The sequence below is a fragment of the Pelmatolapia mariae genome, linkage group LG5 (genome assembly GCF_036321145.2).
Source record: "Pelmatolapia mariae isolate MD_Pm_ZW linkage group LG5, Pm_UMD_F_2, whole genome shotgun sequence".
NCBI classification, from domain to species: domain Eukaryota; kingdom Metazoa; phylum Chordata; class Actinopteri; order Cichliformes; family Cichlidae; genus Pelmatolapia; species Pelmatolapia mariae.
This window is the reverse complement of record NC_086231.1, coordinates 1,534,302-1,549,668: the sequence shown is the minus strand read 5'-3', so window position 1 is coordinate 1,549,668 and position 15,367 is coordinate 1,534,302. Positions and strand designations below refer to the sequence as shown.

At 44.3% G+C, this 15,367-nt stretch overlaps 1 protein-coding gene across 1 annotated transcript in view; it reads right to left on the bottom strand.

Annotated features, from left to right (window-relative positions):
* Window positions 1-15,367, bottom strand: part of dag1 (dystroglycan 1) — a 61,995-nt gene that overhangs the window by 13,426 nt on the left and 33,202 nt on the right. The window lies entirely within an intron of this gene.

Here is a 15,367-nt window from a genome sequence, read left to right as displayed (position 1 = left end):
TTTGCTGAACGTGTACGCTCGTCTCGCCATTGAATTATGTCAACGGCTGGGATTTACGGCATCAGCTGGAAAAATATGTCTAAAAAATGACATAAAAACCTCAAAAAGTAGCAAACGAGAAAACTGTGCTCACAGCATTACAGTCCTGAGTGAGCCGAGCGAGAGACTCAGCAGTGATTCACAGTAAAGAGTAAACTAAAGACAGCGCTGTGGGCCAAATAAGAACGCTGTTAAATCCTTTGTGACACGGCTACAATGGAGGGAAAAAAATGGACAATTAAGCACACGTCACCCAAAGTTACGCTCCCATCATTTCTTCTGAGATGTGAATAAAAGGAGCTCAACCACAATTCGATTTGCTCTTCTGTTTGACGGACTCAGTTTCCCACCAGCCGTCTTCATCGGGAGACCTGACAGAGCGAGCGCGTCCTTAAAGACGACGGACTCGGCCGAGGCCTCGCTTGTCCCCAGGTCAGCAATTACGCCCTTTTTCTTTGCTGAATAAAACATTAGCCCTCTATATCCGGCTAACGAGCTTTAGTGCCGACACCAGCCATTAAATTTGAAACGCGGTGCTCGGGGATAATGAGAGACACGGTATAGAGCGTCCTTCTTTTGAAGCGGCGGTGACGCCGAACGCTGCAGCCTGAAGAGGAGACAGAAATAAAATCGGTTTGAGATGAGAGGAGCGACACGGATGGCCTCCTTCCAAGTCGAGATTTCAGCCTGTTTATATTAACACTGTTGGAAGAGCGAGACCGAACAGAGCACACCGGGGTACTTGGGTACCGAAATCTAAGGCCATGTTTTTCTGGAGTATTTGTAGCCTTAACAATTGGCTGCTAAGTGTTTTCAGTGTGAGTCGACCATGGAAATGTTTGGTTTGCCCAGTTTAAGCCGATGAAGCATCTAAAAGTTTTACCTTGCTGCCTTTAGGGGCCCACAGTGGATGTGGTAAAACTGTTACCACTAATCAAACTGACTTCTCTACCTGCCTGTAGTCCACAGATGTCTTCATCATGTTCTTACCCCAAACCCTAATTATATCGGGGCAAATGGGTGCAAGGTTCTAGTGTGTTATTATGTAAAGGGGGCGGGATTCACCACAAACTGTATATACAGCGGTCCCTCGTTTATCGTGGGAGTTACGTTCTAAAAATAGCCCACAATAAGTGAAATCCGCGAAGTAGCCAGCTTTATTTTTTACAATTATTATAGATGTTTTAAAAACCCCTCACTACACACTTTATACACTTTTCTCAGACAGGCATGAACCTTCGTAGAAAAATAAGTCCAGTATTATAGAATGAAACCAAAGGTCAAACCCTGTTTTCAGGTCCAGAACATTTAAATAGAGCAGCTGATAGAGAATTCAACATTAATGAATCATTAATGAATCAATGGTACGGAAGTAGAGGAAGCAAGAAGAATGGGTTGAGTAAGGTTTGCCTTAACTGACTGTTTGTTTCGCTTAATGCGCCTTAAAAAATACGACAACTTCTACCTTCTTTAGCTTTAACTTTTTGCGCAATGGTTAGCATCTTCCTACCGCAGATGCCTTTCATGGTACAAAACGTTTCGTCGACATTGTTGTTTGTTGGGGAGAAAAATTACAAACATACAGCACTTCAGAGTCACACTGCTAGCATCGAAGATTCATGTAAATTTGACAAGCTGAACGCATTCTGTACTGTACAGGAGACACGGCACGAGATCGATTGACAATGGTCTACAGCCAATCAGGACGCAGAACACAATGCGCTGTAAAGAAAAAAAAAAAAAAAAAGCATGCAAAATTGCACCAAAAAAAATCAGCGAAACAGCGAGGCCGTGAAAGGTGAACCACGTTATAGCGAGGGACCACTGTAATATATGCACGGCCACCCATTGGTCAGTGACGTCTGGCGTTTGTGTCCAAATTGACCTTGATGTTGTTAAATGAGACTGCTTCATATTTCTACACCCTGCTGGGTTTTATTACTATGACCTTCTAACATCCTGTACGGTTAAAGTACGGAGACAACTGTCTCTTATAGTCTTATGTGTAAATATGCTGGATATTTTTAATGGACTTTATCACTTTCAGATTTAGATGTACTGATTTTATTTACATTGTCAGTCTGACGGCCAGTAAATCCAGTAAATCCATTCTGTTTGTCAGGTGCACTGACTGGTGTCAAGTGGCTTTTCTGTTCTATTCTACTGTATTCTATTAAAAAGAATAGTACACCGATTGGTTCTCCCTCACTGTGGATGGTTTGGGTTTAAACCTCAGGCCCAGCAGATCTGGTCTTCTAATCTAATTTGCGCTATTATTTCTTTTTTTCGGCAAAGCAGCCAAACCACAAAAAAAGGTGATAAAAGCCGACAGAGCCTGCGTGTTGTGGAGGAAGCTGCCTGCTGACAGTGAATATGGGAGTGATTTCAGCTGATTGAAAGGGCTGATAGCGTGTCATGAGGACTCTCTCCTGATTGGGTTACAGGCACCTCAGTGAGACTCGGCCCAACATTCGGGCCGATGCCGTACTTTTCAAACTTTGATTGTGCACACAGTGAAGCATCACTGCTGCTTTGACTTGTTAAGGCAGTCAACACACAATCTAAGACCGCAGCGTCTAAAAATAAACTGCCACTGTAACGTTCACACACCAAATATGGCTCGGCTTACCAAGCCTGGCAAACCAATGAAAGCAGCCCACCACGCTCCAGCTCCACTCCCCCTTTGGGTGACAACCAAGCATGCAGGAGGATCCCGGCCAGTCCAGAAGCCGTGGTTGCCTGGCTACGGAGGGACACACCAAAACAACGTCGCCGGGAGGCATTTTTTCAGCAGCACGAGCAGTATTTACTTTCAGAAACGAAACCACTGAAATGAGCTCCATCTTTCTCTGCCGTGCGTTTCTTTGGGAGGTTAGGGAGTCAAACGGTGGCTGTTTGGCAGTAATTATGTGTGCTAAAGGTCAAATGGAAATCACGCCCTGAAACCCAACACTGACATGAAGGCATCAATGTGAGTAGCAGAGACGCAGCTTGACACTATGAGCAGGAGAGTCCCAGAATGTGAAGCGCACAAACCCTGGTTTTAAACTGAGAGCCATCAAATTGTGAATGAATTTGTGGGAGCATATAATTTGGAACATATGAATCAAGAAGCCTCGCCTGCTGTATGTTTAATTACATAGCAACATGGCCACCGCCGTCCCGGTGCCAGTAAACCCATCGCACCGTGCTAGCTTACAGCTAGGGTGACTCATATGTTCTGGTGTGTTTTTATCTTTGGGTCGCCTCCTCCCTCCTGCTCTCTTAATACCAGTTTTCCACTGCTATCCTGCCAGCTAACAGCTCCGGAGCTACAGGGGCTCACAATGTAAGCCTGTCTGTAAAAAAAGACTGCAGGACGAGCAGAGAGGCCCGCGACAAAGAGTGACAATGCTGCCATTATCAGAGGAGAGCCTCGAGAGTCAGAATGAAAAGTTTTTGTGAGTAAAGAGACGTGGAAGCAAATGGAAAGAGGGGGAAATAACAGAATGACGGCTGCGGTTTTAAAACCCATCGAAAAGAAAACGCAGAGGGAGTCTGGCAAAAAAGGAGAAAATTACAGAGAAGGGAAAGAAAGAAAAATAATTTTTGCTCGTGCTTGTGTTGCAAGCTAATCTGCAGTAGCTGAAATGGGAGACAGATTGCTGATGTGGAAGAAAAAAAGATGAAGCACAGAAAAGAAAGGGAGTTCCCTTCAGTCGTGGGCAGAGAGCGGTGGAAATTTAACAAGAAAAAGAGACGGCGAATGACAGAGGAGGGGGCAGGAGGACGAGATCTAATTGAGAGGAGGGAAAAGGACACAGCGGGGAGGAGAAGAGAAAGTTAGTTTTCCCACCAAAATGCCCCCGAGGGAGCCGCCGTTAACAACAACAAGCCACTGTCTCCGTTCATCAGGAGGGGAGTGATCCAAACAGCGAGTCGATGTGTTCTGACAACCGCACGCACGCAGCCGCTTCCTCCCTGCGTGCAAACACACAGCAACACGCAGCCGCAAATATGCATACATCTACAAGTGTGCGGCCACTTATTCTGTTGTATGTGTGCAGGAAACTTGAAGATTTGGCTGTTTAGATTTGGATCCACTACTCCGTGTCATCGGGAAGAAGCGCACCCGCCTCAAATTCAGCCTACAGCAGCACGGCGAGCCCAAGGAAGCGCCAAGAAGATGACGAGACAGGCCTAAAGAATCCCAGCTTTAACCTCCTCGGACCTGGCGTCCACATATGTGGACATCACTTTTTGGGTTATTTAGACCAAAATACTCAATTTTGCTCTACAAGGGCCTGATATCCACTTACGAGGACATTATACTGCTACTGTTCTATTGAAATTTTAAATGAATATCATCATATGTGGCAGCACGGTGGTTAGCACTGTTGCCGCACAGCAAGAAGGTCCTGAGTTCAATTCCACCATCAGGCCGGGTCTTTCTGTGTGGAGTTTGCATGTTCTCCCCGTGTTTGCGTGGGTTCCCTCCGGGTACTCCGGCTTCCTCCCACTGTCCACAGACATGCAGTTAGTGGGGATAGGTTAAGTGGTTAATCCAAATTGCCCATAGGAGTGAATGTGAGTGCGAATGGTTGTCTGTCCCTGTGTGTTAGCCCTGTGACAGACTGGCGACCTGTCCAGGGTGTTTTTTTTTATTTTTTATTTAACCTTTATTTAACCAGGAATGTCCCATTGAGATTAAAAACCTCTTTTTCAAGGGAGTCCTGGCCAAGAGGCAGCACATTTCCAAACAAATACATACAAACAAACAAGATTAAAAATTACACAAAACAATTACACATTATTGAGGCAGTCTGTAGGCCTTTGAGTTTAGTTTTAAAAACATTTAAAGACAACAATTCAGTCAGTTTCCAGTCTTTCTGTAACAGGTTCCACGAAAAAGGCGCAGAGTGGACAAAGGCTTTCTTACCCAACTCTGTGCGGACAAGGGGAACAGACAGCAGCAGCTGATCATTTGAACGCAAGGAGTAAGAACCACTATTTGTCCTTGTGACCAAAGTACAAATATAAGGAGGCAACAATCCAAGCATATCTTTGTAAATAAAAGTGTACCAATGCCCCTGTCTTCTAATGGCCAAAGAAGGCCAATTTACTCTTAAGTACAAGTCACAATGATGGGTCAGATATCTACAATTGGTGATAAACCTCAAGGAAGCATGATACATCGTGTCCAACATTAGAAGACATGAGGAAGAAGCGTTCATATACAGAATGTCACCATAATCTAACACAGATAAAAAGGTTGCAGTGACAAGACGTTTTTTTACTGCAAACGAAAAACACTGTTTATTACGGGAAAAAAAACGAAGTTTCAGCCTCAGTTTCTTTACAAGTCTCTCTATATGTGGTTTAAAGGTAAAGGAGTCATCTATCCAGACACCAAGGTATTTATATTCATGAACTATCTCTATGACATTTCCTTCAAGGTGGACACCACTGGAATAGGCTCTGGGACCTTCTTTGACTTAGAAAACAACATTAGCTTAGTCTTGTCAGCATTGAGAACTAATTTTAGCTGGATAAGTGAATGCTGGAAAGCAACAAAGGCTTTCTGTAAGGTTTCAATGGCCTGAGTAAGAGATGATCCATAGCAGTAAATAACTGTATCGTCAGCATAAAAATGCAAATTTGTGTCTGAGACATTTTGACCCAAGTCATTGATATATAAAAGAAACAAAAGGGGACCCAAAACTGAGCCCTGTGGCACCCCCTTGTGGACAGCAACAAATTTAGAACAAAGACCTTCAAGTTTAATGCACTGGGTTCTATTATTCAGATAATTTGAGAACCACGCTATTGCATGTTCTGACAATCCAAGGCTGAGCAGTCTGTTTTTTAGGACAGCATGATCAACAGTGTCAAAAGCTTTTGAGAGGTCAATAAAGAGTGACGCACAGTACAATTTCTTATCAAGTGCCATAATAATATCATTTATCACTTTCATAGTGGCAGTGTTAGTACTGTGTTTTTTCCTGAAGCCTGACTGAAATTTAGAGACAATATCATTAGAGTACAAAAACTCCTTCAACTGGTCACAAACTAGATATTCCATGATTTTGGATAAAACACACAAATTTGATATTGGCCTATAATTAGTCAACACCGATGGATCACCTCCTTTCAATAAAGGCAGGACAAAAGCTGATTTCCAAACCGATGGAATTTCTTTGGTTTTAATTGAAAAATTAAATAGAATTGAAAGTGGTTCTGCAATATAATCCGCTGCCAGCTTCAAAAAATAAGGTTCCATCAAGTCTGGACCAGGAGGTTTTCTGTGATCCAAAGCCTTTAAAGCTTTATGCACTTCATAAACACTAAAAGGTACAAAGTTAAAACGGTCTCCAGAAAACATAGAGAATTCTGGGCAAGAATTTGTTAAAAAAGTTTCTGCAGAATCAAACAAGGAACCCACTGATAAAAAGTGCTCATTAAAGCAATTCAAAATTTCAGTTTTATCATTAATTGAGACTGAATCTTTTACAACAAATTTAGGAAAGGTTTGAGTCATTTTATTGACAGAAAAGGACTTGATTACTTTCCAAAATTTCTGTGGATCGTTGAGATTCTCAGTGGTGACAGACAAAAAGTATTCGGATTTGGCCTTTTTAATAAGAGAAGTGCATTTATTTCTAAGCTGTTTGAAAGCAGACCAATCAGTGGTAGTATCTGTTTGCCTCGCCTTGTCCCATGCTCTATTACGCTTGTGTATGTTATCTGCGAGTGTCTGCGAGAACCAGGGATTTTCTCGGCCTTTAATTCTAACTTTCCGTAAGGGGGCATGTTTATTAACAATTTCCATAAAGCTTTCCTTAAAATATGTCCAGGCTAACTCTACATCTGGTAATAGTCCGATTTTTTCCCAATTAACTACTGACAAATCATGATGAAAAGCCTGTTCATTGAATTGTTTAAGATTCCTTTTACACACTATGCGCGGCTTACATTTTGGAATTTTAGCATTTCTACAAACAGCAACAACACAGTGATCACTTAGGTCATTACAGAAGACACCAAGCGAAGAGAATTTATGAGGTACATTTGTTAAAACCAAATCAATTAATGTGGACTTTTCAGGGCATTTAAGATTTGGCCTGGTAGGAAGATAGACTAGCTGGGTAAGATTAATTGAATCGCAAAATTCTTTAAATTCACCAGAAGTTGCATTTAGCCAGTCCCAGTTCAAATCTCCAGCCATTAGTAGTTCAGTGTAATTTAATTTAGCCAAAAGGTGCTTTAGTGAAGATAATGCCTCTTTTGAAGCAGATGGGGGCCTGTAACACCCAACAATGGTTATCGAAAGAGTATTAGCAATATCTACATTCAAAGCCAAAAACTCCATTTGTTTACATATCGATTGGGACAGAACAATCGAGGCATTAAATCTTGATTTGACATAAATAGCTACACCGCCTCCTTTTTTTGGCCTATCAGTACGATATACATTGTACCCATATATGTTAATGTCTTCATTAGTAATAGATTTAGTTAACCAAGTTTCAGAAATTATAACAACATCTGCATCTGTAGATTTAACCCAAATTTTGACCATGTCCATCTTCGGTAGTAGGCTGCGCACATTAAGATGAATATATTTGACACCAGACATTATTTTAAAATCAGAAGGAGTCTGGGAATATTGCAGTTCAGGGCCAGGATTTGGTTGCACATTTCCTGACAAAAATAGGAGCAAGACAATCAACAACCTCTGTTTCACCTTTGATTTGGGTTCAGAACTTTGATATGTTGAACCCGAGCTGAAGCCTCCATTAAATGGGCAAATGAAATAAGTATGCAAGACCAGAGTAGACTGAAGTTTAGGGAAGTCTCTGGGCAAAACAGGCATAAAACTAATGTCATGATCCAACTGAGCTGGTAGCTGCTCTATTTTTTGCAACATTATAGAGCATGTGCCTTTTGAAAGAATTCTCTTGCAGATAAAGATCATTTTCAGAGATTCCCCTGCTATGTGTCCATATGCAATTGCTTATCCGAGGGTCCAAAAAGGCCAAGAGGAATATAAGAATAGTAAATACTGCCATCATCCACAATTTTAGTACTTAACAAAAGTGAACAGTACAGACCTGTGGGTGAAGCAAACCAGTTAGCTCCAGGAAAATGGCACAGGGCCAGGCCTAAGCGAGTTAACTCCAAAAGGATAGCGCTTGGCCAGGCCTGAGCCGGTTAACTCCTGGAGGACAGTGCAGGGCCAGATCTTGGCCAGTTTGCTCCTGTGGGAAGATGCTGGACCGGGCCTAAGCCAATTAGCTCCTGAAGGACGGTGCAGGGCCAGGCCTAAGCCAGTTAACTCATGGGAGATGGTACAAGGCCGGACCTAAGCCAGTTAGCTCCACAAGGATAATGCAAGGCCAGTCCTAAGCCTGTTAGCTCCACAAGGATGGCACAGGGCCAGGCCTAAGCCAATTAGCTCCTGGAGGATGGTGCAGGGCCAGACCTTAGCCAGTTAGCTCCTGGAAGATGGTGTAGAGCCGGGTCTAGGCCAGTTAACTCCAGGAGAACGGTACAGGGCCAGGCTAGGCCTGTTAGCTCCAAGAAGATGCATCCATCAAATTCCAAAGCATCTACCAACCACACATTTTCCAACAATCCATGCAATATTAACTGTCAGGTTAAGAAATACGTTAAAAAATAGTTAAGAAATACGTTAAAAAATGCAAGAAAAAATATACGAAAAAAATACGAAAAAATCTTTTAAGAACAACTAATTACAGACAACTAATTACAGACGGACACGTAACGAACAAAGAGCATGCTGCCATCTTGGGTGTACCCCGCCTCTCACCCTGTGACAGCTGGGATAGGCTCCAGCGCCCCCCGCGACCCTGAAAAGGATAAGCGGAAGCGAATGGATGGATGGATGGAAAGAAAATCTGGTAATTCTTTGTTTTTATATTCATCAGGTCCCAATCACCCCAAATATCAAAGAGAAATTAAAAATGCATGCCGTGGAAGAGTTCGGGTCTTAGGAGGTTAACATTACTGCCTAAAATGGTGCTAAGAGGTCTATGTTATCCTAACAGAGCACTTCGCTCTCACACTGCAGGCTTACTTGTTGTTCCTAGAGTATTTAAAAGTAGAATGGGAGGCAGAGCCTTCAGTTTTCAGGCCCCTCTTCTGTGGAACCAGCTTCCAGTTTGGATTCAGGAGACAGACACTATCTCTACTTTTAAGATTAGGCTTCAAACTTTTGATAAAGGGCTGATCAGGTGATGCTGAATCAGCCGCTGGCAACAAAAGACTCCCCCAAATCTTCTCACCGTTGCCAACTAACGGGATCTTTTTGGACACCAGCTCCACGTGGTAACAGCCGCTCCCTACAGTCTGCCAGCAGAGAACCATGTTGAGCCCATAACTGTGTCGTCTGTTGGAAAAGTTGGTTCATGCTATAACAGTACGAAGTGTTGAAATTATTTGAAGTGCCGTAATGTTGAGTCTCATATTAACCAAAATGCCATATAATCATATAGTGTAGTATTAAGTGGACACGGCCCTGAAAAACAAAGGCATTAGACTACGTGTCCTTCAGTGGTAGAATGCTGTAGACTCTCGCCCACGCTTGCCTGGGAAAAAGTAGGGGACCATCATTTACTGAGAAAGTTACTGAGACAGTGTTGTTTAGACTAGAATGGCGTAGCCGGTAACACAACTGTTAAGCGTGCGTCACCATTTTGAGATCCGTGGCACCGTGTCATGCAGGACCATCACCCTTCTAGAAGTATTGTGTAAGAGAATAAAAGTGTGAAATGGTCTCCTGAGCAGTGTTTTGTCTTCCATCGGATGCCTCTGAGGAATCAAAAGAACTCGGTGAAGTGTTGATATTCAACAGAAGCTATCCAAGCCCGACCGTTTGGTGTACAGTCTGCGTTTCCTTGGCAGCACAGTCAACAGCAGAACTATCAGGCGGTGCAGAGGCTGATATGAATGCACTGGCCTTTAGTGCAAACCATAACTTGGTGTGGTTTAAAAACTGCTGCTATGACAATAAAATTTCAATTGAAACCCTGACCATCAGCAGAAGGGACCAAAGGGGCTTCGGTGCTTTGATTGGACAGCAGTCAAAGGTGCAGGAGGTGGACGGGGAAAGCAAGGTTGATGCATCTCTGCTTCGACTCCAGATCCAGATAAATGGTAGAAAAATACAGAGAGACTTCTGACGAGGGTCACCTGCTAAACCATCCATCTGACTAAAGTAGTTCTAGTAACACTGAATAAGATATTTCCAACACTGTCCACACTGAGCATGTGTCGGAGTGATTCACTCTCTCTTTCTCCAGCTCACACCTCCTCCTCCTCCTCTGGGTGTGAGCTCAGATCTTTCGAGCAGAGCAAGACCAGCGTTTTACCAAATAAACTGTTTGTTATCCAGAGTTTTGCTTTGAGGCGCTTTTACGTGGAGGACAAAGACGCAGGGAGTGGAGGCGTGTTGGAGGGAGGGTGGGGGTCCTTCCACAAAGTAATTATGAAAGGGTTAGCTGTGAGTATCTGTCTTTAATCTTAATGCACAATCATAACATTGAGATAACAGAGCAGTACGCAGCATCTGCTCACAGGCAAACAGATAAATACCCACATAGGCTTGTTTCGTTTTCCGAGAACTGAAGCACAAAAGAATTTTCAGCTAGCGTCAGTTATTTCCTGGAATAAAAAAAGGAAAAGCGGGTAAGCGTGCTTTGCCTGCCAGCGAGCCCATCAGCCAATCAGCTAATTACGCTGGTAATTGCAGTAATGAGGCAATGGAGAGTGCTCATCTGCTGGCCAGAAACCCCAAACTTCCAGCCACTTCCATTAATAACAGCAGAGAGAACCACAGCAGGGTCATCGAGTCCCAGCAGCACCTGCACGCAGACGCCACAATCGCAAAGGTTCCGGCTCTCCAGCCGCTCTGAATGATAACATCCAAAATAAGACAAGTAAGAGCTCCTCTTCCACCTCTGTTTGGGCGCTCTGCAGTTTGCACACATCGTCCAAACCTTTTCATCTATTCCAAAAGCTTTCAAATCGCTCCACTCTGACAAGGTTAACCTGCCACAAATCTGCCCGGAGTGGAGAGCTGAGTAGAAGTCTGTCTACTTTCCTGAACTCATCTCAGGTACAAAAACATTTGTCTAATAACACGCCAACAACAGCTTCAGAGCCGCTCGCTGCTGCGTGTTCACAAACAGGTAATCGGTGAAGACTGGACACACGTTTCAATGCTGCCAGTGTCTGAATCTGAAGTTCTAGCAGCTTTCAGACCAAAGAGTTCTAGGACCTCCCTGATGGTACAACCCGCTGGAGAGCTCCCCAACAACTGCTGTTTATGCTATAAGCCAGCTGAAAACCAGCACAGCAACAGATACAGCTGAAATAACAAGACTGACGATGTGCATTTGTTGCACGAGTTGGAAAAACAGTTTAGCAGGGCAGCTGGTCCGAGGAGGAGGAAGGGCAGCAATTTAATGATGTGCCTTCTTTAAGGCATGTTTGAGCTTCATACCTGCAGAGACGGGGTGAAGCTGTCTTAGATGCTCCCTTATTCACACAATGGCAGATTTTAGCCCAAATGGTCCTCCAGACGCAACACCAAAGGGATCTGCGTCTCCTCCTTGTTAGCTAACTATGTACATCGCCTTCAATCATTTGTCAGTTTCCTAAATCAGCCATTAAAAATATAAGAACCTCTGCTCTAAATGAATCTTCAGAGAATGCTTGTAAAGCTGCATTTTCTCCATTTCATAATGACACAGTGTAAGAAAGAGCATTGAAATCCATTAACCAATGCAGCCATCCGTTGGCCAATATCAGATCAGTACTGGTGAAATACCCATTCAGTTTATCACCTAATAACTCACCGCGACCCTTCGACGAAGAAACGGTGTCATATTAACCTCAAAAAGGATTCAGAAATGTGTTTAGGCAGCTGCAGCAGCACGGGAAAAAGCTGTATCAGAGATATCACTGAATATAAATAACGTGCACTTGTAAAGGTTTATACTGTATTTCAGATTTCTTAAATCACCCTGCGACCTCTTTAAAACCTCCTCTGAGGCTGATGTCCTGCCCACCCGGCTGAGAACCCTCATCTCTACGCGGTATGAATGGCTAAATGGCGATGCATTCACTGATGGGGCCCCGGCTGCTCAGCTAAAGGTGAATGGGCAGGCGAGGCTGTCACGGAGCTGGAGACCTCTCAAACTCTGGCAGATTTTCATAAGAAAAGGCCATTAGTATGAGTGCAACGGCAAGCACAAAAATTGATTTGGCCTTTCGCTCCACAACCTTCAGCGCCGACCTTCGAAATACCTGAGGGGGGGCCTAACATCTGAGGAGGAGGGGGTGGCGGGGAAAAAGTGTTGAAATTTGTAATTGAGGACAGAGCAGCAGCGGGGAAGGGAGGCGCAGGGCTGAAATTAGAAATGGAGGGGGAGGTAAACAAACTTTGTTAGAGTCGTGGGGATTTCTTGGCTCGGCTAAAAGTCTGAGAGCGACGCAGGACGAAGGAGCCGACTCCTTCACGAGGGCACTTCGGCAGGCCGGCGTATCACGTGCTCCACATCTAATCTGTGACCTTTTATTTGCAGGATTTTACAGAAGCTGCAGCTTCTAAGGTCAGGATGTCTTTTCTTCCTTTCCTCCCGTCTCTCCGTTCTTTCTTGCTTATACTTCTTCCATTTTTTGGCTTATTTGCCCACGCTGTCAGCTCCTATTGGCTCTAATAGAGGCCCAAAGCTTCCAGTGTGACAGATATAATCAGGTTTGGAAGAACAGCTTTCGCCTGCGGGACAAATGGAGGGAGAAGGGGTGGGAGCGAGGAGACAGAAGAGCTGGAAATTGTGATGGGAAGTGTGAGAGGAAGATGAGTAGAATAATTAAAAAAAAGAAGGCATGTCAGGGCAGAAGAAGGAGGAGACGAAGAGGAAGAAAAGGTGAGGCTGAAACGGAAAGCACCGACTCACAAACTCATGTTAGATTAGAAGGAAAACGCCAACCTCATAAACCAGGGGACTGAACCAGCGGGTTTATTTCAGCTGTCACATGAAATCTGCATCATATTCCCTTAAACTTCCAGACAGAACGCACGCGGCGCCCGTTTTCTTCACCAGAGAGCCACATCGAGTTCAGCAAACGGCCTAGATCGCTCATTCGTAAACTGTAAAAGAACATTAACGCTAATGAAACACTAAACAGAAGCTCCCACCGAGTATGAAATAAACTGCTTAAAACTTCTGCGAATCATTCACATCGCTCCCAAAATTCACCTCTGACATTTTTGTGCCGCATGTGCAGGAAGAACATCTTTCCAAAGTCGGATTGTGTGCAAATGTGCCGAGTTTTATTGGGGCGGTTTAAAGTAAATTAGCGTGCCGCTCGTCGCTGGGGGAGCTTGATTGATATGATCTGATGTGACTTGACAGGGGTGGAAGAAAGGAGAGGCTGAGGGAGGAAGGATGTGCAGGGCATAGATGGGACTTAAAAGCAATGGAGATACGAAGGCAGGGAGAGGGGAGGGGGGTAAGCAACGGGATATGAAAGGCTGGAAGGTGATAGGGAGAGGAGGGAAGTTTAAAAGTGATAATTAGGGAGAAGAAGAAAGATGGAAAGGGGTGGAGGAACAGCAGGAAGGTGACAGAAGAGAAGAATGGACGGCATGAAGGAAATATAAAGATTTACCCCAGAGAGATGAGTGGATGACGAGGAGGGAAGGAGGGATGGGAAGCTGAGGGAGATGACGTCAAGCGTGAGAGAGAGAGTGGAGAAAGGGTGTCTGGAAGAATTATGGAACGGTGGAGGAGAGAAGGAGATGAAGAAGGAGGCAGGAGGTAAGGAAGATAAATGGAATTAAGGGAACAGAATGAATATCTGGGACAAGAAGAGGAAACAGAAAGAAAAGAGAGAGGAGGGCAACGCTGCACTCAGATATGAGGCCACATATTATAGAAAATTGGCTATTGTGGAAAATGCGGTGCAATTAAAAAAAGGGCATTTTGCTGTGAATGGCCTCAGAAATGTGGCGCCTCGGGACGGGTTCTGAGCAATGGCACACGCGTGCTTCATTTCCCTGACATATTTTTTAGTGATTGTTCTTTAGAGTTCATCTGCAGTTGGCCTATTCGCTCAGCACGAAGCATTTGTAACCAGCACCCACCCAGAGGCGGTCCGTTTTTTTGTGTCTGCATATGCTGAAGGTTTGGGGCACTTTAAGTCTTAGCCATCGACCGGCATCATCAGAAGGGCGTGTGATGGGTCTCAACTCCCCCTGCAAAATGAGCCCAAACATCCAGACAGAGCCATAAAAAGGAAACGTCAGCCACAAGAAGGCCAAGACGTCCTGCAACAGGTGCTCATGCCCTCACACTGCAGCTTTGACATTCCCCCACTCCCACTCACAGAATGGATATGAAACTGTGTTTAACTGTCCAGCTCGCTTAAGAGCAGTCCAGCCATCAGCAGAGTGGTTTTCACCTGTTCTCTCCCCTCCATTTGGGCTCCACCTGTTAGAGACAGAATCTCCTACTGTTGTCTTTTACACGTGAGAAGCAGCAACATCACACTATGTGAGGATCAGATCCTCCTGACACCGTCCAGAGTCCACATGTGAAAACAGCCTGAGAGATGCCAAACCCACGAGGGATGATGCTGAAGAACCTCACTCAACAATCAGCACGAATGACCCGCACACCTGCTGGACGTTCACCCAAAGATGGTCTGAATGTAAACACATGTTCAAACACTCTTCTACCTTATAAGCACAATTATTCCTTTCTGCTAAAGCATATAGTTAGGGCTGGACCAGGTGACCCTGAATCCTCCCTTAGTTATGCTGCAACAGGTGTAGGCTGCTGGGGGATTCCCATGATGCACTGGGTGTTTCTTCTTCACTCACTATGTGTTAATAGACCTCTCTGCATTGAATCATACTTGTTATTAATCTCTGTCTCTCTTCCACAGCATGTCTTTATCCTGTTTTCCTTCTTTCACCCCAATCGGTCGCAGCAGATGGCCCCGCCCCTCCCTGAGCCTGGTTCTGCCGGAGGTTTCTTCCTGTTAAAAGGGAGTTTTTCCTTCCCACTGTCGCCAAAGTGCTTGCTCATAGGGGGTCATATGATTGTTGGGTTTTTCTCTGTATGTATTATTGTAGGGTCTACCTTACGATATAAAGTACCTTGAGGCGACTGCTGTTGTGATTTGGCGCCGTATAAATGAAAATGAATTTAATTTAATTTCCTTTAAATGACTGAAGCTGATCCACTCCACTGTGTCCACATCACAGTATTGCTTCTTGTGAGGTTTTTCAGTGGAGTCTGATTTACTGCCGAACTAT